General features: G+C 41.2%; 2 long non-coding RNA genes and 1 other non-coding gene across 3 annotated transcripts; 2 read left to right on the forward strand and 1 right to left on the reverse strand.

Moving 5' to 3' along the window:
* Window positions 1-1,936: 1,936 nt before the first annotated feature.
* On the forward strand, window positions 1,937-10,948 carry LOC112132712 (uncharacterized). Its single transcript, XR_002914428.3, has 4 exons — window positions 1,937-2,423; window positions 5,619-6,214; window positions 9,303-9,475; window positions 10,075-10,948. It is a non-coding gene; the product is annotated as an uncharacterized LOC112132712 (long non-coding RNA).
* Window positions 8,979-27,000, reverse strand: LOC103890153 (uncharacterized). Its single transcript, XR_008523732.2, has 4 exons — window positions 26,850-27,000; window positions 25,374-25,780; window positions 21,099-21,356; window positions 8,979-10,249 (listed from the first exon to the last, which is right to left on the reverse strand). It is a non-coding gene; the product is annotated as an uncharacterized LOC103890153 (long non-coding RNA).
* Window positions 17,264-17,476, forward strand: LOC112132971 (small nucleolar RNA U3). The gene has a single exon (XR_002914661.3). It is a non-coding gene; the product is annotated as a small nucleolar RNA U3 (small nucleolar RNA).
* Window positions 27,001-27,395: the final 395 nt, after the last annotated feature.

Genomic DNA, 27,395 nt, shown 5'->3' on the forward strand with positions numbered 1-27,395 from the left:
CATTCCAATTCTGGAGGATCTGGAGTGGGTTCACTTTTTTTCAGGAGTGGCAGTCATCAGAAAAGGAACATACTTCAATTGGCTTTAATTTTTATGATAGATGTATACCACTGCTGCACTGAAGAAGAGAGTGAGCTTATTGTAAAACACAGTCTAACAATTATGTTTGGATTTGAGAATTGCTACTTGGGCTCATAGCCAATGGTATTCACACATCAAAATTAACTGGGTAGATTATGTAAAATTCAGGATCCCCAGCCCCATCCCTAGAGAGTCTGATTCAGCAGGGCCCTGGGTCATCACATTTTTCATAAACATTTGGAGATCTAGGGCCACCCCCTCACCATGGGAAAGTCTTTATTTTCCGTGAGTCCTTGTATGCTAAGGGCTCAGTCCTGTTTGTGTTATAGAGCTTTGGGGTTGAAGGGTCTGCTTCTCAAATACTCATCTGCCCTATGTGTAAAGTAGATACTGGTTTTACTTTTAGCTTAGAACAAGAAACACCAGCCCCTTTGGAAAACCCATCCCAGCCTAAATTCTAAATATAGCTAATTTTGACGGAGAGAGCCATCCAGTCATGAACCTAAAAAGGAAAGCTCATTAGTAGATGCAATAGATAAATAAAGGCAAACACAGGCTGAAGTTTAGGGGGAAATTGTTAAGCTATTAAATGACGCAATTATACCCAGCAGGAGATTAGATGATTTAAGAGCTTTCTCAGCAAAATACTAGCAGATACTTGTTTCCTCTGCTTGGCTGGCTGATTCTGATGATAAAACAGATCATCAGGGCTGATGGATGGCCTTTTGTCCTTAACACACAAGAAGTTCGCAAACAGATGGGTCTAGAAATACTAGAAAGTAAACTGAATAACCTAAGGAATTTGGGCCATAAAGGGCAATTTTTTTAGGCTAGGTTCTTTGGATTTTAAGTGATCAAAACTTACTTCGAACTAACTTGGGCCACAAAAAAAAAAACAAAAAAAGGAACGTTTGTTTCAAAGATACTGCATATCTTGCAAGAAGCTAAGGGAAAGTTTCATGAGGGCCTGGAGCCCAAAATAGAAAAGCCAAGAGATCAGAAAGTTTCTACCCTAAGTTTTAAAGCTCAGCTTCTCTTCCATAGTCTGCTTAATCTTTTCCCTTTATTACTTTGTTTTTTCAGCTTTGGGGAACTCATGGACATATGTGGTTCTCCACAGCTCCCAAGTTGCCATCTTCTTCATTTAATATCTTATTCTCAAAAAAATACTCTGATTGGCCCAGTTGGGGTCAGGTACTCATTCCTGGTCTGATCAACCATTGTTGGAACAGGGGTGAAGTGCTAGGTGCTAGCATGCTGGCAGAGTGCTAGTTCTATTTTTTGTTTGTTTCTTTGTTTTGTTTTTTGTTTTTGTTTGTTTTTTGAGACAGAGTTTTGCTCTTGTTGCCCAGGCTGGAGTGCAATGGCGCGATCTCGGCTCACTGCAATCTCTGCTTCCCGGGTTCAAGTGATTCTCCTGCCTCAGCCCCCCGAGTAGTTGGGATTACAGGCATGCGCCACCATGCCCAGCTAATTTTGTACTTTTAGTAGAGACAGGGTTTCTCTATGTTGGTCAGCTGGTCTCGAACTCCCGACCTCCGGTGATCCGCCCGCCTCAGCCTCCCAAAGTGCTAGGATTACAGGCGTGAGCCACCATGCCTGGCCAGAGTGCTAGTTCTTATGGGTGAGGGAACAGTTTTTTGGATGCAGAAATTCATGGGCTGGGCAGACATCCCCAAATGTATCACTTTAGGAACTATCCTAGTAATAACCCAAGAGTAAGAACTGAGATTATCTGTTGGCTATATTTCTAAACGGTCATCTGCACTCTACTTAGCAAGTTGAAGCTACAGTCTCATGAGAAAATTTCCACAACCCTGTGAGCCCTAGGGTTCCAATTGGTCCAGTCTCAGCCAAGTACTGCATTCAAAGAAATACAAATACAACCAGAAAGTAATATAAGTCTGTATTCAGCATTTCAAATCTGTCCTGTCTATCAAGGAAACACTGAAGGAGGAGGTAAATTCTTAATGCATAGCAGACATTTAAAAAGTCTCTCTCACCATTGCTGCCCCGTCAATACCCTGCATGTGAATGCCAGCTTGTCTCTTGAGTTGTCTCTTTCCTATTCTCAACTTCCACCCCAAACACATCTAGAGCACAGGTGTTTTCTGTCACACTTGCCAGTCTTCCTTGCCTGCTCTTATTATGTAAATCAAATTCACCACTCTGTCCTGTTTTGTTTTCATCTCTGCTTCACTCAATACCCCGACTCCCTCAGGACTGTGTTGCTTCTGTCCCTGAATGAGTCCTTTTCTCCCGGGCTGCAGGGACCACAGAGGTCTTCTTCCTATTACTTCATGGACTGTATGAATTCCATCCAGCTGGTGACATCATGGCAGGTAAGAGAATATCTGTGGGAAAGTTGTGTCTGTTGTTCATAGTCAAGACCCAAAACCCTCTAGGATCCTTTATGGTAGACAAGGTCACAGGTCTGGCACCTTCTCTCTGTCTTGTCACCCCTCTCACACAAACCACAATTGCTGGAAAGCATTGCATAATGTGCATACAACGAACAAATGCCATGAATGTCCGGCCAAATCGATCTTTCAGTTTCTCATCATGGTCTTTCCCTTGCACCCAGACCTTTGGACTTGCTGTTCCATCCACTTAAAGTACTCATATTTCTACTTTCCCCTTTCCACCTATTGATCACCTGGTTAACTGCTTCTCATTCTTCAGGTCTCAACGTAGATATGCTTCTTCTAGGATGAAAAGTCTGGTCTCAGCAAGTTAGAAATAGGATCTCTGCCTTGGGCTCCCCTGGGATTCTGCATATCTGCTAGCAACATCTTGTAATTCTGAGTTTCCTTTTCCCCCTCATTAGAACCAGTACTCCTTGGGGGTAGGGAGCCCAGGTGTCTTTTCTTCTGGGACCTAACACATAGTAGATGCTCAAAAAATTTTAAAAGAGTGTCAAAAGAAAAATTCCTAAAAATTCTGGTTCAGTAAATTAAAAGGAAGAAGAGGGAGTATGACTTTAACCTTACAAACCTTTGAGTATGAAACACTAAAAAACAACACAAACAAACAAAAAAGTTTCAGCCTTCCTTCCAAGGAGAAGTCTTTTTCTCTCTGGATAAGTTGCTGCAAGGCAAAATTTCACTCAAAGTTCCTATTAGTGGTTACGTCTGAGATCAAGTTTGCATTACTGAATTTCCCCCAAATTGGTTTCTTTTCTAATAAACTCCAGTTAGGCAATAGCGTTTTCCAATTTCAAAGAGTAATAGTGCCTTTGGATTCCATAATGAAGCTACCAACATTTCAAATACTATCAACTACAAGTTAAAAAAAAAAAAAAAAAAAACACGAAGTCAAGAGTTTATGCCACTGAATTATAATCAGATAATTTATAATATAATGAAAGAACCATCACTAGGAAGTGAAGATTTAAGAATAATCAAATCCATGTGGCTCTGGAAAATGCTACCAAGGAATAAACTTATATTAGCAAATGGAATAAATTATCATATTTCAACATATTTCTTTCATGGGTCTAGTGCTAATTACAGAACTATAGTTTATTGGAGAATGTGCCTGAGCTAGCGAGGACACAATCAGGGCACACTTAGGCAGAAATCTGCCGCTGAATTAGAAATAAATGAGATGCTACAATATTTAATTTAATAAAAGCCCCAATGGCAGAAGAAACACAAAGAAACAAGTTGATGCTTTCTATCCAGTAACAAAAAGTGAATCTAGAAAAAGCAAATGTTATTCTAACATCTCAGACACAATCTGCTAAATATTTATTATAAATAGGAGTCCAGTAGACAAAGGGTTGCAAAGGAAACACTCAGAAGGCAGGTAATGCTACTACCATAGAGTTTTAAGAGATAATAAAACAAATTTACAATCTAGAGTGTTATCTCTTTTTACCAGGATGAAAAAATAAACCTTACCACCTGAAAATATGCAGCATAAGATGAAGTTTTCCTGACCTAAGAAAGAAATCAAAGAATGATGGATGTACAACAAAGTCAATAGTGAATTCCTCTGAACTAGAAAGAGGAATAACTATGTTCCTTTAATTTCAAAATTAGTCTCAGATAAATATCCTAGAAAGGAAATTGACTCATTTATTTGAAAAATCTATTCTCTAAATCTCATCTATCAATTGTTTCAATGTTGTTTCTCAATTCTTTAGAATGATGATTCAGGGGAGTTTTGTGTAAAGAATGAGTGTGGCTGAGATATTTACTGCTCATCAAATATCCATGTGTTCCCACCCACCTCCCAGCCCCCTCCCAGTTGCATGTGGTCATGTGACTAGTCCTAGCAAAAGAACTGTGAGGGGAGGTGGATGTGTCACTTCCAGACTAAGACAGTGGACAGCCACTAGGCATTTGCCTACAATCGTTGATCTCAAGTCATGGTAACATGGATGCCACTTATTTAGATGCTGAATCATTAGATGGAAGCAGACTAGATCTCTGAGTCACTGTGTGGAAGCAGCCATCCATAAGGAGCTTTGCTTAAACGAGGAATATACCTTTGTTGTCTTAAATTGAAGAGATTTCAGGGTTAATTTTTTACTGCAGCATAATCCAGCCTATTGTGACTAATACATAAGGGCCAGTCTAAAATGTCCTCTCAAGGTTCTTTCTAACCCAGAGGACTGAGTCATGTGTATCATCTGATGTTCATGAGAAGTTCTGAAGTTCAAAGGGGCCAGTGCTTTGGATGTAGTTTTTTTGTTTGTTGGTTTGGTAGGTTGCTTTGGCTTGGTTAAACTGATCAGTTAATTAAAACCTGGAATTCTAATAATGGTCTTAGAGAACTACAGCCTATGAGACTGCATGGTGCACACAGTCTATTTTGCTTACCATTGTATTCACATATACTAAGCTTATTACCCGTACAGTACTAACTGCGCAATAAATATTTGCTGAATGAAAGGAATAAAATAACTAAACAATTAAAATGACCCATACAAAGATTATGTAGATTGCATACAGCCCTTAGTCACCCCAAGTGTTCCCTTTGAAAGATGGAGGACACTTTCCCCTTTCATAGAAAAACAGAGGCTGTAGAAGAAAATCACTGCACTGAATACACTGGGCAGCCTGCTTATTCCTCAGATATTTATGGAGCACCCACTGCGTGCATTATTCTAAGTCTGAGGATAAAACAATAAGTCAGACAAATCTCCTGTCTTCACGGAGCCCTGCTTTGCTTTTCTTACGTATCTTTTTTAAAAGCCAGAGCTTGGCCTGCAAAAGGAAATATCCCAGATATCTAGTTACCTGGTATAAAAGTTAAAGCATGGCAGAAGGTCCACAGTGCAGCAATGTTTCACTTCAACAAATCCCACTTCCCCAGAGCCCTTGATGACTCACCTGCCTGCCTTGCTTTACCCTACTGCTGCTTCCCCTTGGACATTCCCACCTCCTTAGTTCTTGTTTGACTGAGCAGATGGTTCCTACCCTCCTGACTTGCCCAACCTCATTCTTAAGAAATGAGCACTTGTGCTGCTTCCTTGTGAGAGCGTGTCTTGATCTCTTCCTAGGTCCACTCCCTGCTGTTTTCTGTCATAGGTGGTTTGGAGATGAACTGGTAACCTGCCCTATGTTAAACGTCCTCAGACAGGAGCTCAGAACTTTTGAATATTTTCAAAAGGGTCACCGTGTCTCCAGAGAAATGCTCCCAACAGTCCTAACTGAAGTCAGCACTGAACTGGGCAAAGGACTCAAGAAAAAAGTTTCCTTCCTCCTCGATGTGTTGCTCAAAGCACTGCGTGAGACCACACAGAGCAGTATCCAAGCATTGAGCAACACTCAGAAGGGCAGCAGGACAAATGCGCAGCTGCTAATGACCCCTCTCCTGCCAATGCTTTCCTCCCTCAGCCACCTCTAGGGTCACCAAACAGCTGTAAATACAAGCCAACCACCCTCAAGGAGCTGGGATGGAGGGAGATTTTCTCCAGTCTCCAGTTCTGCCTTTGCATCTCTGTGGTCTCTCAAATGCTCAGCCAGCATTTTGAGTACACCCAACCTCACCCAGGAGATATATGTCACCCAGAAACATGTGCTTTCCAGAGAGAAGTCTTCCTGACATCATCGGGGCAGTCCTCCTCCACCTCCTCCTCTTCGCAGCTCTTTGTTCTGCAAATTAATGCCATCCAAACAATCCTGTAAGTGAATTGTTTTTTAAAAGGCTGAGGCTGAGGCTGAGAGCTGGGCATAATAACCCAGGGCACACCAACCCAGGGCACAAACAAGATTTCAGCCTTGCATGCTGACAGCTGCAAATAAAATCCTTAGTTAGAGTGGGGAGTAAAGTTCCCTGCAAAGAACAAGCTGTAGAAGCCTGGAAAGAAATAGGATCCCAAGGAGCAGGGATGTGGGGGATCTCCAGGTCTTCCTTTGCTCTCTTCCTGGGGCCCCTTCCTCTTCTTGCTGCCTCCTCCCCTGCCTTGAACATGTGCCCGTGACCCACAAGGGACAGCAAGGCTTCTTCTTTCTATCTGCTAGGCCATCCAGGTAAATAACAGGTATACAAATGAGTGAAAATACTTCCAAAATGTTGATAGTGCTTGGGAAAAGGAGGCTTTGTGTTACCTTCAGCAAGGCAAGCATGCAGAACTTTCTGAACTCAGATTTCAGCTGAGAGTGTGAGTCAGCTACAGGGAAAAGGGAAAAGAAGGAAGAGGGAGGACACAGGCTCCTCCAGTTCCCAACACTGATAGGTCTATAAGTTTGAAATCTGGATAGGACATATCTCCCTGCCTTCTGCAGATGGGTCTTTGTCAACAATTATGACCGCAGCAGGGGAAAAGCCCACTTCTAGTTTGGGCCTAGAATACTCTAGGAGTATTGCCCTAAGGAGCAGACTTCTAAGCAGTAGGTGTTTGTTAATTTTTGTATAGATCATGTTCAATGGAGTGAAATTAAGGGAATCATCTATATTTTGTGTAGGCAGATGAATTCCATTTTACTATTTCTATTGAATATTTGATTTTGCTCCTCTTACTCTCTTCTCTGAGGCAGTATCATGAGAAAGAAAAGTTGGTTGTAAATAGACCTTCTCTCTCTTGCATCCATCATCTGCCATCACAAAGGAAAGTAGTTTGACAATTAAGTAGCCAAGGATGACACCTGTGTAGCAGAGGTTCTGCATTCAGCTGCTCCCTGGATCCTGGCAACATAATTGGACCCAAGGCCTTCCCCATTGTACACCAAAGAATGTTAATAACATGCCTGCATGCATGCATGTGTGCACACACATGACACACTCGCTACTCATTTGTAAGGATCTGTTTTTTTCAGGAATTATACGTATCTACCAAAGCAGATAGATTTAATGTATTGTAATAAGTCCACCAACAATATTTTTGGTTTAAGGGCTTGTTAGTGAAAGTTTTATAAAAATTTCACTTATTTACTGTTTCTGGTTTTTTTGTTTTGTTTTGTTTTGGTTTGGTTTGGTTTGGTTTATTGTTGTTGTTGTTTGTTTGCTTTTTGAGACAGGGTCTTGCTCTGTCACCCCAGCTGGAGTGCAGTGGTGCTATCTGCCACTGGCCCACTGCCACTTCTGCCTCCTGGCTTAAGTGATTCTCCCACCTCAGCCTCCAGATTAGATGGGACTATAGATGTGTGCCACCACACCTGGCTAACTTTTCTGTACTTTTTGTAGAGATGGGGTTTCGCCGTTATTGTCTTGGCTGGTCTCACACTCCTGGGCTTCAGCAATCCGCCCAACTCAGCCTCCCAAAGTGCTGGGATTACAGGCTTGAACCACTGAACCCAGCCTCACTTACCTGTTTCTTAGAAACAAGCTTGTGGCTAGAATGAGGCATATGTGACTGGAAAAACATGCATGTAACAGCCACCACTAATACATATCTTAGGTGCTGTGAGTCAATTATAAAGAAGTGAGGATTCTCTGATATAAGAGAGGATATTCCTCATTTTGCCCCAAAGAGCATCCTAAGAGTGTTGGTTATTATATTTCTATACCTTTGGGGCCTAGGAGGGAGCCTGACCCATAGTAGGTGCTCAATAAAACATTCTTAATAAAATCTCATGAAGAGTCTACTGTGTGCCAGCGACTGCATTGGGCAGCAGACATATTTAAAAGGATATAGCTCTAGTCTTGATGAGTCAATCTAACAAGAGAAATAGACATAATGATTTCTTGAAGGAACTATTTGAGTTTCTTTTTTTAAGGATATGTAAGAGTTCAGCAGCGGGAGATGGAGTGAAAAGACAGCTCAAGGCATAAAATGCTGTGATGTGTTCAGGAAAGACTGTGACTTGAGTGTGGCTTGGATCCCAGGTTCTAGGAGACAAGGTTGAGGAGATAGATGAAGAGATAGCAAAAGGTCTTGGGTGTCATACAAAGGAGCTCCAGCTTCATTTTCTGGGAAGTGAGGAGCCTCAAAGCGTCTTATGCAGGAGCACAGATGGATTCAATGTGTTTTGCAGAAAGCTTACCCTGGCAGGAATATGCAGTATAATTTTAGGGTAGAAAAAAATAAAAAACTGAATCCTGAGGTCAGAGAAACTGTGGCTTCAATCTGAGCAAGGGAAGTTGAGATCCTGAAGTGTTCCATGTTCCATTTGCCCAGGACATTTGGCATCAGATGGGAAAATGTGGGAAAAAAAGCTGGAAAGAGTGGTGAAAAGAGGCAGGGTGGTGAAACTATTGAAGATGGGCAATGGGAAGAACAACCTGGAACCAACCAGGAGGGAGAGTATTTTGCTGGTATTCAATGGGATGCCTCTTTCAGTAGCTGTGGCCTTCTGGGAGTCTGGGATCACTTTCAAGGGAACCATGCCACAGATTCTGACTGTTCACATTGTAGATCTTAGCTCCGCCCCTTGACAATTGTGTGCATGTGAGTACTTTGTTGCTCTCTTTAGGCCCCAGATAGGAAAAGGTATGACACCTGAGAGGCAAAGAGAAGTGCTCCTTTACTAAGAGGTGAGTGGGTACAAATGAAGCCCTAGTAGGCCGAACAAAGGAAAGAAAGAAAATGGGCCGGTGTGGTTGACTCTGGTTGCTACTCCTTCCTGCCCTCGTGCCTATTCAGCTTCTTCATTTTCAGGTGACATTCATCACCCACTTCCACACCTGGAAGCCAGCTCTGCTGGGGCTAGTTTAGAAGCATGGAGGGAGAAGGGGAGGTCTTTTTTGAAACACCGGTTGCACTGCAGACAGACAGGCCTCCATTTATTTTCCAGTGGAACACCATATTGTTTCCTCTCACTCTCTTCCAGCGAGAACTATCTAGGAAAGGACGAGGACCATATTACCAAGCCTTTGGATCTAATCCATGTGGCATCCCATCTGTGAGCTCCAGGGAGATTCAAAGTTGGCCAGTGCTGGAGGCCAATCATATTTATACCATTTCCATATGGCACCTTTTGATTGAGACTTGGCAAGCACATGAGTAAGTTTACTTTCCTTTTTTAAAAAGCTATATTTGTTCCCAACACTGTAATGTCTACAAATGTCTTTTAATTGTTATACTTGTAGCCAGGATAATAAGATTGGGCAAGCTTGAATAGCATTTAGTTTGGGACCTCTTAGAATGTCAGAGCTTTTGGGAATTGTCTTCCTGGGGTGGAGCTTTCCCTGAGGGGAATGGATGGCCCTATTACCAGTGAACTTGGACTATAAGTCACTCTTGGGGGATGAGAGAACTTTCTTCACAGTCAGACTGGAGGTGAGTCAAGCCAAGAGGCATTAAGAGGTTCCACGGGAGGAATCAGTTTCCTAGCTGTGTCAGGGCTGTTGTTGTGTATGGTGTGTGAGGGCACCATTCTCTGAGAATATGATGTGAATGGTGCCCCTTGGAATTGTACAGCCGGGTGGCCCTGTGCCACACAGAAATAAGGAAGTGGCTCAGTGGGAGGACCTGGAGTATGTCTGGGCTTATGCATAAGTTGAGAGAGCCTGCAGCCATGCTTCGGTAATGTGGTAGAGAAAAGACCCCCACCCACATCTCCACTCCCACCCCCACACCTACACCTGCCAACCCCACTGCAGTCGGACTGGAGGAAGACAGAGAGCAAGACGTTGGAACAAGCAGCAGGGATGGAGCCTGGGACACAAGGTCAGCACATAGCAAGCCCTTGCTTTGGAGCAGAGGTGGCCGGTTTCCAGGGCAGTGAGTATTTGAGGCAGTAATCGTGACCTTCAGCTTCACTGGGGCAAGTATCACCTGTAAGAAAGCAGGCATTGGGTGTGATTAATTAGTATGCTTCTTTAGCGTATGGGGTGAGGGAGGGACAGGGGCTAATTTGAGCAGTCAGGGACAAGGAGTCAACATCACTGTGGAGTGATAATGTTTGTACACCAAGCTGGTAAATAGACATCCTAGTTACATATGATTCTATTGGCATTGCCTACAGAGGAGAAAAAAGTGATCAAGTGGTTGTGGATTTTATGTTCGCTTACCTGTTTTAAAAAAAAAGGTGAATAAGGAATTTTATAAAGACGTTGGATTCCAGCATGTTAGACATTGTAGTAGATTGAATTTTGATCCCCAAAAAGATATGTCCCAAGTCTTAACCTCACAGTAGCTGTGAATGTGAGCTTATATAGAGCCTTTGCAAATGTATTGAGTTAAGCATCTCCAAATGAGATCATCCTGGATTCAGTGTGGGCCCTAAATTCAATGACTGGTGGTGGTATAAGAGAAAGGAGAGAGAGACAAACAGACTCAGAGACACACAGAGGGGAAGGCCATCAGAAGACGAGGCAGCTATAGGAGTTACGCAGCCAGAGCCAAGGGATGCCAGAAGCCCACAGAAGCTGGAGGAGTCAAGGAAGGATTCTCCCCTAGAACCCTGGAAGGGACTGTGGCCCTGCTGACACTTTCTGGACTCCAAAACTGAGTGAGAATAAATTTCTGTTGTTTTAAGCCACTGGTTTATGATCATCTGTTCTGGCAGTCCTAGGAATGTAATACAAGCATATTTAGTATTTGCTGATATAAAAGTGAAGATTGATTTATTACTTCATGCCCATATTTCTAATTCAAAGTCCTAAAAACCTGGCTGAGAGCACGTGATGGATTTATTTAGTGCTCTAGGCAGCAATTCTCAAACTTGAGTATGCATCAGAATCACCTGGGGGGCTCATTAAAATACATTACTGGGCCCTACCCCCCCGCATTGCTGATTCAAAGAGTCTAGAGTAGGGTCTGATGATGTCAGTTTCTGAGAAGTTCCCAGGTGATGATGCTGTTAGTTTGGGACCACACTTTGAGAACCATTGAGCTAAATTTGCAACCACCTCAAGAAAATGAATGCTTCTAATTTTAGAAACCAAGCAGAAATTCTGGGAAAGGAATCCCTTCTGGGATAAGTGGATAATGAAGAGAATAAAATTTATTTTTGTTTAATTTGCTGTCGTTTGCAGGAGTTGAAGTTATAAATGAAACAAGTAAAAACTACCCTTTTATGAGCAGTATTGCCTCTTCTCCCCATCAAACCCCTGTTCTTCCCCCTGAGTGTAGACATGTCTATACACTGGTCTGGAGCTTCATGGGCTGCTCTTTGGAGGTCCCTGGGAAGATGCTGGATCCATGCAGTAGTCTCACACTTGCTTAGAATTGCAGGATTATTTCTTACTACACTGCCCCCCTCTTGTATACCACTTCACATCATCTTGGCCCTACCTCTTACTGCACCTGCTGCTATGCCCCTGAGGTCAACCCAGCCTTCAGTTTCATGTAGGTGCAGCCTGACAATGCATTCTCTTGGGTCTTGGCCCTGGGCTACTTGCCTCTCACTTCCTGTCATGGGTCAGCTCTGACTCCTTGCACACTCAAGCCAAAGCATAGAATGCCCACGAGGCCATTCCTACCAGCAGGGAACTGAGCCAATGTACAAATATTTCCCCTATTCAATTCCTAGATGAATTGTTCTGGATTCTCAGCTATATGCTTCTCAAAATGTTCTATGGGGTTATTTATTGCCCATCGAGGTGTCCACCTAAGTAATGACTCTTAGTATACCTAGTCTTTTCTCCTTCCCTGTTAAGCTCATCTCCATCCCCATCCCCATCCCCATCCCCATCCCGACTCCGACTCTTCCCCGGAATCACTTCCCAAATAAACCCTACTGGCACTCAAGCCTTTGTCTCATGCTCTGCTTCTTAGAGAACTCAGGGTAGGACACTGAATACACCGAACTGCACCCACCTTCCTCCTTTCCCACTTTTGTGAGATTGGTGCAAATCTGAAGATTCAAGGTGCATATGTGCATATGAAATTTGGAGTATCTGCTGAAGGGAATGTTGGCATGTGTTGGCTTCTATCTGACACTAAGAAATGAAATTACCCATAAGTGATCCATGGAAGTGGGCAACAGGAACTGAAATATACCCCCATCTGCCACCTGTCCTGGAGAAAGACCTTGGATTTCACTAACTGTTTTTATCAGAGGGAAGCCCCTTACTGACTCAGGCAGATATCAAAAAGGTTTGGAGCTTATCTGTCCTCACAAGTAGCTATATCCAAAAAGTACATCCTACAGTGTATTTTTGTTTAAGAGGCAGATATTTACACAACACAGCTCAGGGTCTTCTCGGTTGACAGTGATGGTGACATCATCTGCACCTGGCTTTGCCCTATACGGGAGAAACCATGCGACCACTTTGGCTTTTTTAGCCTGTGAAACATCTAGAGCTGTAAGCTCTATAAGCTATAAGCTAGTCCAGAGGTTCCCCAAAACTGCCTTATGGGAATAGATATTTCTCAAAAGAAGACATACAAATGGCAAACAGGTATATGACAAGGTGCTCAACATCATTGATCAGAGAAATGCACATCAAAACTACAATGAGCTATCATCTCACCCCAGTTAAAATGGCTTTTATTCAAAAGTCAGGTAATAAAAAATGCTGATGAAAATGTGAAGAAACATGAACCCTCGTACACTGTTGGTGGGAATGCAAGTTAATACAACCACCATGGAGAACAGTTTGGGGAGGTTCCTCAAAATCAAAAACAGAGCTGCCATGTGATTCACCCTTCCTGCTGCTGGGTATATACCTAAAAGAAAGAAAATCAGCATATCAAGGAGCTATATGCACTCCCATGTTTATTGCAGCACTGTTCACAATAGCTAAGAATTGAAAGCAACTGAAGTGTCCAACAGATAAATGGATAAAGAAAATATGGTACATATATACAATCGAGCACTATTCCACCATAAAAAATGAGATTCTGTCATTTGTAACAACATGGATGGAACTGGAGGTCATTATATTATGTGAAATAATCCAGGTACAGAAAGACAAACATCACATGTTCTCACTTATTTGTGGGATCTAAAAATCAAAACAATTAAATTCATGGAAATAGAGATTAGAAAGTTCCCAGAGGCTGGGAAGGGTAGGGGGAGGGAGGTGGGGATGGTTAATGGGTACAAAAAAAAAAAAATACACTGAATAAGACCTAATATTTGATAGCACAACAGGGGGACTATAGTCAATAATTTAGTTGTACATTTTAAAATAAAAGTATAATTGGATTGTTTGTTACACAAAGGATAAATGCTTGGGGATGGGTACCCCATTCTCTGTGATGTGATTATTTCACATTGCATGCCTGTACCAAAATGTCTTCTGTACCCCATAATTATATATACCTACTATGTTCCCACAAAAATCAAAAATTAAAAAAAAATAACTGCTCTGTGGACTGACTGCTTTAAAATCAGTGAGAGGGCTTTTTGTCTTTTTTAAAAAAATTGTGGTCAGATATACATAACATAAAATTTACCATTTTAACCATTATTAAGTGTGCCTGCCATTTAGTGGCATTAAGTACATTCACATTGTTGTATCACCACTGTCTATTTCCAAACCTATTTCTTACCCCAACAGATGCTCTACAACCATTAAGCAATGAGTCCCTATTCCCCATCCCCAGCCCCTGGTGACCTCTAATCCATTTTCTGTTGCCTTTTCTAGATACTTTATATAAGTGGAATCATATAGTAGTTATCCTTTTGTGTCTTTATGTTTCATTTAACAGAATGTCTGCAAGGTTCATCTGTGTCATAGCATATATCAGAACTTCATTTCTTTTTATGTCTGAATCATACTCCATTGTATGGATATACCACCAGATTGGTTATCTATTCATCTATTGATGGAATTGTGGAGTTTTTCCCCCTTTTGGGTGTGTGAATAATGCTGCTACGAATATGGATGTGCAAATATGTTTGAATCCTTGCTTTCAATACCTTTGGGTATATACCTAGAAATGGAATGGCTGAATCATTTGGTAATTCTATGTTTCACTTTTGTGGAATTACTACACAGTTTCCACAGCAGCAATACCATTTTGCATTTCTGTCAGCAATGCACAAAGGTTCCAATTTCTCCATATCCTCACCAATATTTGTTGTTTTCCCTTTTTTTCTAAAAAAAAAAAACCATCTTAATGGTTTCTCCCACTTAATGGTAGTGCACTGGTATCTTATTGTGGTTTTGATTTGCCTGATGACTACCTTGGAAGCTTTTAAACAAATGCACATTTCTAAACTCTACCTCTGGAAATTTGGCTTGGCTCTGAGGTTGGCACTATGGAGCTGGCTGGTATGGCCTCCCACCTAGGACAAAAATGTATTTTTGTAATTTCCCAAACTGCTAATCTGGTCTCTGCACACCTCTAATAATATAGAACTTTGGGGTTTTCTTAGGAAGCCCATTCCATTTTTACAGTTTTAGTTATTTATCTTCTAATCAGAACTTGTGTAATTTATAGCCACTGATATAGTCTTGTGTGGCATGTTTCATGTCTTAAGGGTTCCATTCCCTCACCCTCTACTCCATCCAGCCCCTTCAGCCTATGTCTGTTCCTCCTCAAGCATTCTCAGCCATCCCCATAGCAAGGCTGCATCTGGCGAGGTTCCTCTATACTCCCATAGCATCTTAAGCTTTCTCCATCATGGTGTTTCCACGTGTGTCGTAATTTCCTGTTTACTTGTCTGCCTCCCTTATGACACTATGAGCTCCTTGAAAGCTCACAGCTGTCTACAACACTGTTCACTGATGTCTCCTCACTGCCCAGTGCATAAAGTGGACCCTCAACAAATGGTGGTTATGCATTTGTTGAAAAACACAAGTTCTGCACTAAATACATAAGAAAACACTTTGGATGTTCTTCGGTATGTAATAAATTAAACTTGTTAACATTAGGAGCTCCTCAATCAGCAAGCAAGAAAGAGAATTTACTAAAGCACAGTTTTCAAATTGGATGATAGAATCCTAAACCATTAAGAAATTGCATCTGTAAGCACAGGGAGCTGAAGAGGCTGCCTACTTCCTTTCTCTCTCCACTCTTCTCTCTTCAACAGACTTCTTGCAAGCACATACAATATTTGTGCAACCTGGGCTTTCTGTGTGCTAAAGAAAAAGTACCTTAGGGTGTATTTAAACAACCACAGAGTTATATTTTTACTTGTGCATTTTACCTACAGCATCGGAAAAAGTAATTTTGCCTCAATTAGAGTAGGTCTTTTCAACTGCTGACATATGTTTATAGAGCATCTGGATATAATCTGATTAGCATCTGTTGTAAGCCTGTGAGATACTATCTTCTGAGGTCTCCCTTGGAGAAGGAAAGGCATAAACGTGCACTCAGCTGGACCATCCCAGTGCTGACATCTGCTGTTGGGTCACACATCTGGGCCTCCCGTCCTCCATCACTTTGCCAAAGTTCATCTGGACAAAGAGTATCACCCCTACACTCTCAAGGTCCCACTTTAATTGGAGCAGAAAACCAGTGTCAGCACTCTGGCCAGTGAGAAAATCTTAACATTCTTCTCTCTCCTTTTCCCCTGCATATGTTAGAGCCAGCATGGAATGAATCACACACATCTAGAGAAGGAAAAGTATCAATAATTGATATGCCTCTCCCTGCTCAAGCTGCAAACATTGCCAGCTCTTTGGTTTATGTACTCCCCATTCACCTTCAGTTTGCATCCTCAGATAAAGTTACATGATACCTCTCTTGAGAATTCCCTTCCTAGTTTTTTTTTCTTTTTTTTTTTCCTGCATTTTGGATGCAAAGATTTAAAGGAGAATAATTTCAAAAGGTTGTATTTGTTTATGTTTGTTTTTTAGAGCAATAGAGCTACATCCCAAGATGTAAATAAATGGGCACCCTCTCCCCCATCCACTGCTCAATTATTTGTGCTTAATTAATACACATAACTGAATTGAGGATAAAGGAGCAGACACCTCACATTCATCACCCAGCATAGAACAGCTGAACTAGGAAGGCCTAGAAAGTTCATTCTGTATAAGAATAAAGGAGGAAAAAAAAGGGAGGGGTGACTTTAGGTATTGACAAGTGGTTAGTTGTGCAGGATCTGATATAATCCTACATTCATAAGTTTTTGTGCTGGGTTTGGGGAGAGAGGGTGTCTCCCCAAACCCAGCATAAAAACTTATGAATCTAGGATTATATCAGATCCTGCAGATCCTGCACAACCGAGGATTTACATCCTCAGTTTAACTGAGTCTCATATACCCTTTACCTGTTTAAATACCATAGCACCAAACAAACATACTAACTTATTTTAGAGATTCAGGCAATAGATATTCATTGAGCACCTCTAATTTGTCAGGTACTAGATTGCATGCCAAGCATACCAAATGGTGCATCTGTCCTTACTCTAGATGGAGTCTAGTGAGGAAGACTGGCCATCAGAAGTGATCACAGACATCAATACAGTGTCTGAACTGTGGGGAGGTTGTGAGTGAGAATGTAGAGCCCAAGAAGAATGGGTGGAAGAGGTGCTCTGAATGAAATGGTGAGGATGGGCCTCTCTGAGGATATGACATTTTAGTTGACACCTGGCAGCATTTCAGCTAACACTTGGCAGTGTCATTCAGCTGGGGGCAGAGAGTTCAAGACAGAGGGAACAGCCTGTGCAAAGGACAAAAAGAACTTGACACATTCAAAGAATTGAAGTAATGCCAGTGTAGGTGAAGCCAAGAATGAGAGCAAGAGAGATGGGACTTGGAGGAGGAAGGAGGTTGAACAGCACTGCTAAGTCGCACACGCATTCTAGTTCTTACTAAAATTTGTAGCCTTGTCCTAAGGACAATAAGAGCCGTTAAAGATGTTTAAATTGGGAAACACAGCATAATGTATTTAGAAACAATGGTTGTTTGGAGAATGAATTGTAGGGGACAACAGTAAAAGCGGGGAAAGATTATACTTTCAGGAATCATTTCTATAGTTTGTTACTAGAGAAGTTTCTCTGAATGTGTAAAGCATGAAAAAACACAAGGAGACACAGTGTCTGCTCCTGAGTGAAAAGCCAGCTCTTGGTGTTGCTCTGCTGCAACTGCTATTTGCCATTGATAACCATTCTTCTCTTCCTCTGGGATAGTAAGAGGGAGAGACTGCAGTCCGAGTGGTTCCCATATTTGTAAAAAAACAAAAACAGGAAAACAAGTCATGGAAGAGAATGCTAATTGCCCACCTAATAATCTTTTTCCCCTTTACACAGATGTCTGATTTTACTTCAGTTAATGATGTGATTATATATCCCAAACTCCCTTGCAGCAAGGACTGAACAATGACATATAAGTAAGTGAAGTTCTTGGGTACAGCTGCTGAAAGCTATCTGAGAGGGACTGCCTCATCTGGAAGGAGGCCCATTTGCACTTCACCTCCTTCCCCTAACCTGTTCCTTGGAGTGCAGATGTGATGGCTGGAGCTCTAGCAGCTGTCTTGTCTCATGCCATAATCAGAAGGTATTATGATGGCTTGGACCACAGAGGTGGCAGATGGGATGGAATGATGGAGTGGGAAGTGGAGGGCATCTTTAGAAAGGCTTTTAGTAAGAGGTTGTGCTTATATTGCATTTTGAGGGACCGGAATGATTTGATCAAGTAAATAAACATTGGGGCCCAGTGTGGTGGGTCACGCCTGTAATCCCAGCCCTTTGGGAAGCTAAGGCAGGTGGATGATGAGGTCAGGAGTTCAAGACCAGCCTGGCCAAGATAGTGAAACTCCCATCTCTACTAAAAATACAAAAATTAGCCAGGCTTGACAGTGGATGCCTGTAATCCCAGCTACTCAGGAGGCTGAGGCAGAGAATTTCTTGAACCCAGGAGGTAGAGGTTGCAGTGAGCTGAGATCACACCACTGCACTCCAGCCTGGTCAACAGAGCAAGACTCCGTCTCAAAAAAAAAAAAAACACACACACACATTGGAACAACTATTAATAGTTCTTGCTGTTTTTATATATTTCTCTAGTTCTGTTTTTATTTCAACATATATGATAAATAAAACCAGATGTTGAAAACTGTAGCTCACAGTCATATCCAGCCCTGTGACATACTTTATTTGGACACAGGGGCTGGTTCTAAATTTTTTGAAATCCTTAAAATTTAAAATCAGGAAAGTTTACAAAAGTCTAGGACAGAGAAAATTCTGAAAACAGCAAGAGAAAAACATCAAGTCACACATAAGGGAACTTCCATCAGAATAACAGTGGATTTCTCAGCAGAAACTACAGATCAGGAGAGAATGTGATGTAAGAAAGAATGTGAGAAACTGCTAAAAAAAAAAAAACTGTCAGTCAAAAATACTATCTGTAGCCAATCTATCCTTCAAAAATAAAGGAGAAATAAAATCTTTCCTAGACAAGCTAAACCTGAGGGGATTCATTACTAGGCTGGCCCTAAAAAAAAAAATGCTTAAGGAAGTCCTATATCTGGAAGTAAAAGAGCAATATCCACTATCATGAAGATACACAAAAATATAAACTCACTGGTAGAGCAGACATAGAAAGAGAAAGGACCCAAATGTTACCACTACAAAAAAAAAAAAAAAAAAAAAACCCACCATAAGCAATGGCAGACAAGAAAAAAAGACAGGAACAAAGGTTATACAAAACAACCAAAAAACAATTTTTAAAATGAGAGGAATGAGTCCTCACCTATCATAAATAACCTTGAATGTAAACAGATTAAATTCTCCACTAAAATAATACAGACTGGTTTAGTGGATTTTTTTAAATGCCCCAACTATATGCTGCTTACAAGAAACTCACTTCACCTATAAATAAATGGGATGAAAAAAGATATTCCATGCAAATGAAAATCAAAAGTGAACAGATACTAGATAAAACAGACTTTAAGTCAAAAACGGTAAAAAAAGACAAAGTCATTATATAATGATAAAGGGATAAATTCAACAAGAAGATATACCAATTCTAAATATACACATGTACCCAACACTAGGGACCCCACATATATAGAGCAAATATTATTTCATCTAAAGGGGGAGATAGACTCCAACATGATAGTTGGGAACTTTGATACCCCCTTCTCAGCACTAGACAGATCAGACAGAATATCAACAAAGAAACATTGAATTTAAATTGTACTTTAGACCAAATGGACCTAACAGATAATTACAGAACATTTTATCCAACAGCTACAGATTACACATTCTTCTCATCAGCATATGGAACATTCTCCAGGATAGATCATACATTAGGCCACAAAACAAGTCTCAACAAATTTTAAAAACTCAAAATCATATCAAGTATCTTCCCAGACCACAATGGAATAAAACTAGAAATCAATACCAAAAGGAATTGTGAAAACTGCACACATACATGGAAATTAAACAACATGCTCCTAAGTAACAATTGGGTCAATGAATAAATTACGAAAGAAAGAATATGTAAAAACAAATAAAAATGGAAACACAACATACCAAAACCTATGGGAGACAGCCAAAACAGTGCTAAGGGGGAGGTTTATAGCAATAAATGCCCCTGTCAAGAAGGTAGAAAGATTTCAAATAAACAACCTAATAATGCACCTCATGGAACTACAAAAGGAAGAATAAACAAAAACCAAAATTAGTAGAAAGAAATAATAAAGATCAGGACAGAACTAAATGAAATAGGGACTAAAAATAAAATATGAAGGATCAACACAATGAAAAGTTGGCTTTTTGAAAAGATAAACAAAATCATAAACCACTAGCTAGACTAACCGAGAAAAAAGAGAGAAGACCCAAATGAACAAAATCAGAAATGGAAAAGGAGACATTACAACTGATACCACAGAAATACAAAAGATCATAAGAAACTACTATGAACAACTATATACTAACAAACTGGAAAACCTAGCAGAAACAGATAAATTCTTGGACACATACAACCTATGAAGAATAAACCAGAAAGAAATATAAAAACCTGAACAGACCCATAATGAGTATAGAGATTAAATCAGTAATAAAAAGTGTCCTAACAAAGAAAAGCCCAGGACTGGATGGCTTCACTGCCAACTTCTACCAAACTTTCGAAGAGGGACTAACACCAATTCTCCTCAAACTATTCAAAAAAATAGACAGAAACATGTTCCTAAGACCAAAGCCCAAGTGAGTTTTCCCCAAGACCCAAGCTGCAAAACAAAAGATGAAAATCTGATATATTTCAGTAATAAATTAGCAATAAAAAAGAAATACATATTTTAAAAATTGATATGATGAAACAGTCCCATTCCATCATCCTGAAATCTACTTTTCTTCCTTTCTACTCTATTAAATCAAATGTCACTGCAGTCATCTTGATGGCTTTCATTTATCTTTTGCTTGATTGTCTATGTGTAATGCTTTGTAAAAATCCTCCCTTTGGTTTTCTCTTCTTCCCTCTTCCCTCTCTCTTTGCTTCTCTTTTTTTCTCTTTTATTCCAGTGAGCAGTGATGTACACCCAAATATCTAAGTTTCTCTGGAATTCCTTTTGTACTCATTGAAGCTACCAATCCACCATAGTTCTATGTTACTGGCCCCATGTCTTCCCCACCCCTCAGAAGCCCACACAGATCTAGGGCTCAGTGAGTTGGGGCACACCTTCAGAGGTCACTCAGGATGCCTGGGCTAGCTAAGTCAGGCAAGAGCATTGAAACCACCCAGGCAGCTCTGAACTCCAGGAAAAGTCATCCTGCAGCTGCCCTCAGCAGTCTGTTCCAAGATCTGTCCACACCGGCAGTCAGGAAGTTTTCTTAACAACTCACCTAAGACATACCATCCAGATTTGGCAAGGACAGTGGCCATTCATGCTGGCCTCTCCCAGTCTTCTTTTCCAGATATGAAAAGCTTGGACTTCCCCATACACACACACCCTCCACTCTGCTCCTCCAGGGAGTGAGAAATTTGGCTTGGAATTAACTCAGGACTCCCAGCTTCAGCGGGCCATCTGGAGTGACTGCTGCCTCCAAATTATGTTCACATCCACAGATAACCAAGTGGATTATCTCCAGGAATCATCTTCTCTGTGAGAAGAGAGGAGGCGGAGAAAATATCACGTTCATTTCTTGCCTAGAAAAGACCGCTGACATCAGCTATTTGCCCTTTCTGGCAATAATATTTGGTTGCTGCTCCATAATACAAAGCCTAAATCAGGCTTATTAGTGTCAAATTAAAAGGCCCTGAAGGGCAGCCAGATTTTCCAGAACTGGCACTCGTTGCAGCCTGGCACAGTGATAGAGCTGACAGGCCCCAGCTCAGGAGAAGTCAGCAAGGGTTTAGAGTATCTGGAAAGCCTCACTGGCCCATTAACCACTGCAGGTATGATTAAGACCATGTCCCTCCATTTCTGGATGCCATCCCTTTGTTGACAAGTTGCTCAGAGAATGAAAGCTAATGTCTACCAATTAGCCCAAGCAAAACATTGTCAGGGAGGCAAATCTGGGACAAACACAATGTCTTGGTGGTCTCCCTTAGCACATAATAAAATCGATATCAGTACATACAGCTGGTAAGAATCTCTGTCCATAAACTCAAGACACACAACCTTTCTTTATGTTCCCTTTAATCAGTGGTTCTCAGTCAAGTGCAATTTTACCCTCCACGGGACATTTGTCAACGTCTGGAGATATTTTTCGTTGTCATGCTGGGAAGGGGATGCTACTAGCATCTAGTGAGCAGAGGCCAGGGATGCTGCTAAGCATCCTCAGTGCACAGGCCAGCCCACCAAACAAAGAATTATCCAAAATGTCCATAGGGCCAAGGTTGTGAAACCCTGCCTTAAACCAACATAATTTCTACTTCTAGCCTCCCATTCTTCTGGCAAAATGATTAATGTCAGTTTTTATTGCTGTTTTTTGAACCAGAGCTGCACCACAGTTCTGTGGTCTTTAGGGCTGAGCCAAGGTTAGATGAGGGGTGCTATGCTTAGAAAACATGGAATTTTAGCCAGACGTGGTGGCTCATGCCTGTAATTCCAGCACTTTGGGAGACTGAGGTGGGCAGATCACTTGAGGTCAGGAGTTCAAGACCACCCTGGCCAACATGGTGAAACTCCATCTCTACTAAAAATACAAAAATTAGCTAGGCATGGTGGTGCATGCCTGTAATTCTAGCTACTCAGGGGGGTGAGGCAGGAGAATCACTTGAACCCAGTAGGCAGAGGTTGCAGTGAGCTGAGATCATGCCACTGCACTCCAGCCTGGGTGATGGAGTGAGACTCTGTCTCAAAAAAAAAAAAAAAAAGAAAAGAAAAAGAAAACATGGAATCTTCTGGGAGGTTGTCAAGGCCCCATCTGCCTGAGATCCTTTGTCCTTCCTTCTCCATTCGGCAGTTCAGTGACATCCAGAGTTCCATATCACTTTCTCCTCTTCTGCCCCTAGCATGGGCAAATCCCTTTATCTAGTATCTTTTCCCTGCTCTTTCTGCCACTCTACCTCTTCTCGCCCTCTTCTTCTTCTCAGTACTTAGGAAATCTCCTGAGAAAATAAATTTCTCAGGCCACTTCTACCTTCATCTTTGGCATAAACCTCCCCTGAGAGCCTTGCTTGACTAAAGAAGGGGGAAAATAGGACAGAGTGGGGAGAAAAAAAACCACATAAATTAATATTCAAAATATTATCCAGAAGTTACAAAGGCACCAGTGAAGTCAGGTTAAGGAGCTTGTGCCATCCTTGCCCTGGGCCATTCAGGAGTCCCCAAGCCTTCTTCCCACAGCTCTGCCTTTCATGCCTGTGGGTGGTGGGAAGTTATTAACATCGGTTATCAGATATGTTAACCTAAGTCATCAATCACACTCGAATGAGAAAGATTTGAAGGTCTCAGCCCTGGAGGAGGTTTTATGTCAACATTTCCACACTGGCATAAAAATAAAAAGTTTCAGCCGGGCGTGGTAGCTCATGCCGGTAATCCCAGCACTTTGGGAGGCCGAGGGGGGTGAATCACCTGAGGTCAGGAGTTCGAGACCAGCCTGGCCAACATGGTGAAACCCCCATCTCTACTGAAAATACAAAAATTTGCCAGGCATGGTGGCGGGCACCTGTAATCCCAGCTACTCATGAAGCTGAGGCAGGAGAATCACTTGAACCTAGGAGGCGGAGGTTGCAGTGAGCCAAAATTGCACCATTGCATTCCAGCCTGGGTGACAAGAGCAAAACTCCAGCTCAGAAAGAAAAAAAAGAATAAAAAGTTGTATATTTGTACTCTCAATAATTAGAGCTGACCCATCTGTGTCAGGATCACCCTAAGAACAATAAAAACTCCTTTCAGAAGTGATCCCACAGCATCATTAAAATTACAAATAACCATTCTGCTGAACCCCCACATCTCTTTTTCTTAGATTCTATGCAGTGGAAATAAAAAGTTTTTGATAACTGAGCATTGTTTATAGAAGAAAAAAATACGGGGAAAAAAACCTAAAACTTCATTAATAGAGAAATGAATTGGGAAATGAATGAATTGGGGTATGTCCCTACTATATATGACAGTTAATGTTATATGTCAGTTTGACAGGACCATATGTCTAGATATTTGGTCAAATATTATTCTGGCTGTTTCTGTAAAGGTGTTTTTAGATGAGATTAATATTTAAATTCATAGACTCTGAGAACAGCAGATTACCCTCCATAATGTCTGTGGGCCTCATTCAATCACAGGAAGGCCTTAATAGAACAAAGACTGATCTCTCCTGAGTGAGAAGAAATTCTACCAGCCAACTGTCTTTGGACTCTGACTGCAACTCTTCCCTGGGTCTCTAGCCTGTGGCCAATCCTGTAGATTTTAGACTTAACCAAGCCTTCACAATTGCATGAGTCAATTCCTTGATAAATCCACCTCTCTATCTATCTATTTATCTGCACTTCCTGTTCTGTTTCTGTGGAGAACCCGGACTAATACCCCATGGATTATTATGCACCTATGAGTTGGCTCTATACCTAGGAACCTGGAGGGATTTATATGATGCATTATTAAGTGGAAAAAGCAAGATGTGGAGATACATGTTGTAAGAGAAGCAGTGGCCAAAAATGTGCTTGTTTCTATTGGCATAGAGAAAGATAGGAAAGAAAACATGACAAGTTTTAACAGTGGTTATCTGGAAGGGGCGTAGGGAGGTAAAAAGAAACAATTGAAATACAAAAATATTAATCAGATAATGCTGATGAAAATTGTAGAATATTAAATCCTCCGATATTATTAAAAGTAGGAAAGTACTAAATATGCCTATAGGGTGGGATTAGAAGTTAAAAATGGAAAAAATTTTAAATTGATATGTTTTGGGATTGGGATTTGGGGACACTCTTTTTCTTGGATATCTGATACTTCAATATTATAATAATTAAAATATATGTATTCCTGGGTATGAGCCCCAACAATTCAGATTTTGTAAGGTGAGCAGGGGTCTGGGAGTGTGAGAATTAGTACTTTTTAAATAAAGGCCCCCGGAGTAATTCTTGATGCATCACTGAGTTTGGGAACTACTGCTGCTAATTTAATAATTATTCTTTCAAGCTAGGACACACTTGATTTTTCCCTGGAAACAATTAGTGAAGGAGGGCCATCAGTGTGAACAGGAGAAAAGTCCCAGAGCCTTGCTTAGCTCCATAGCTGAGTGGCCTGCCCCTGAGTTCCCCCTATACCCCTGAAAAGGCCTGATGATCTGGCCTTCCTGAGGGACAGGGAAACAGGGGCGGTCAGACTGGAGGTGCAGGCCGTTCTCTGCTCCCACAACTCCACAGTCATATCCACTCACTTGCCATTGCTCTTTCAACTGCCAACTTTTGTTTTAGAAATGCAGACATTTATATGGCACTGTACAGTGACTTCATGTATCTTATCTCATTGGATCCTCCCTCATTCCTGACAAGGTAGATAGAGAGCTGTTGTTGCTATTGTCTCTGTCTACAGGTGGTGACAATCAGTCTTGGAAACTAGTTAGATGACCTCTTGTGACCCAACTATTTCATGGAAGAGATAGAACCTCGAACCCCAAGTCTGCCTTTCAAATTTCTTTTTTCCCATTCCACCCACCACACGGCCTTCTCACCTTATTTAAATTGTTTGTTGAAGGACATCCTCTTTTGCATTCCTTAAATATCTGGCCTTTAATCTTTGATGATTAGATGTGAAAAACATTTTCTTATGATTGACATAGGATTTGACGCATGCTGTTTTATCTTTGTGTTTGCTTTCCTTGTTAGCTGTTTCGCATCTGCTTTTGTTAGTCATTCCGTGTGGGGGTTTAACTTTATACTGTATTCATCACAGATAATTCAGGGTAGAGTTTTACAAACATGTTTGGGACAATGCAAACTGAAATTGGCAAGATGTACTTTCCCCCTAAGTAGAAACTATTGTTCCCTTGACAGGATGGTTTGTCTTTTTCATTCCAAGGACACTTGAACAATGAGTTTGAAAGTTGCTTCCAAGGAGGCAGAACAAACAACACCACACCTGAGAATTAAAGCAGAAAAGCATCTTGAAATTTGTGATGAGTGTAGTCCTCCAGTTAAGGAAAACTTTCCTGGTTTTAAAAAATATGCAACATGGAGTAGAGCCAGGTCCACAGGCAGCAGCAGGAGCATATCATCACTGCTAGCAGAACGCTCTGGTAACTGGACTTTTGTTCCTGACAAAATGAGAAGATCTGTTTTTTGATCATGGAAATATTTTTCCAAAAGAAACCCAAATATATTTTCAAAGTATTTCCCAAGTGTCAGCAACTATTAAGTAGAAAACACTCATTAGTCAACAGGGTAGAGGAAAAAAGGGGCTTCAAGTTAGGGTACTCACTTGGTCAATTTTGAAGATCCACAGTGTTTTGATTAAGAGCCAGTGAATTATGCAATAGGTTTATTATTCAAGGTAGAATCAAGAAGTTGAAAAATTCCTGTATGAACTGCGAGGACCACTGATTTAGTGAGCAATCTGTCTGAGAACCAAATTCCTTCTGCTTAGCTCAAAGTGCACTTGACTCTGACCTTTAGTTCATGGAGGGTGGTTGTGGAGACTGATACTGAGTTTCATTAATGCGTCAGTCTCAGCTAGTCTCAATAAGTATCCTTTCTTATCATCCTGGAACTTCAACATCCTGGTGGAATGTGTTTCCTTAGTAACTTGGGGAACTAGAGCCACCCCACTTCCTTTCCTCTCTCCTAAAAATCAAAGGCCTTGATTTTGTGCCTTGATCTTTTTTTTTTAATGCCACATCCAAGAAAAAAGTTGAAGAAAACATCAGCATGGCATAGGCTGGTGTCATTTGCGAAAGAGCTGGTGACCTAGAGATAGGGCTGCAGGCCATTCTAGATGCGAAGTAAAGTCTATCTTGTTGTCGAGAGGATGGAATAGCCTTGCCTTAGTAAGAAGTGAGATGCCACAGTATTATATGAGAGAGAGAGAGAGAGTACAGAAAGGGCTTTTATTCATCTGACCCATAGTGATTGTTCCTTTAGCCTCTTATCTTCCCACTGCTTACTGGCATCAACCACTTTAATTAAGTAATCTAGACACCCGGCCAGCCCACCTTTTTGAAGGGCACTGAAAAAGATCCCAGCTTCATTTCTGTATTATCTTCATAAAGCAGACAGGGAGATACCCTCTTGCCATTTCCTTTAGATTAGTAAAAAGAGCCCTCTGAATCCAATGGTTTCTGCCTAAGTGAACAATAGACCACCCTAGAAAGGAAGGAAACGAAGGTCTTTGGAGTTATATCAAAATAGAACTAAAATTAAAATTCCAAGGCAAACAATTTTGCTATTAAACAAGTTGTCATAAATGTTTCATCACTGACTTTCCCAAAGCTCTGGCATTAAACATTAATACACAAACAGCTGAAATGTGCCTGCTTTTAGCATGGGCTCTAGTCTTCCTCTTTCCTCCTCCAATCAGGAATAAATAAAAGGCAGCATCAGGTTTTGCTTTATAGTCTGTCAAATACTTTGAAATATGTGATAATGCCGTAATAATGCCATGGGTGGCAATGGTATTCTTTTGCCCATTATGCAGATGAAGTTAGTGAGTCTCAAAGAGTCTTAAAGTATTTGCTCACAGTTGCTCCAACAGCATTCAA

Source organism: Pongo abelii, chromosome 2, assembly GCF_028885655.2.
Source record: "Pongo abelii isolate AG06213 chromosome 2, NHGRI_mPonAbe1-v2.0_pri, whole genome shotgun sequence".
Taxonomy (NCBI): domain Eukaryota; kingdom Metazoa; phylum Chordata; class Mammalia; order Primates; family Hominidae; genus Pongo; species Pongo abelii.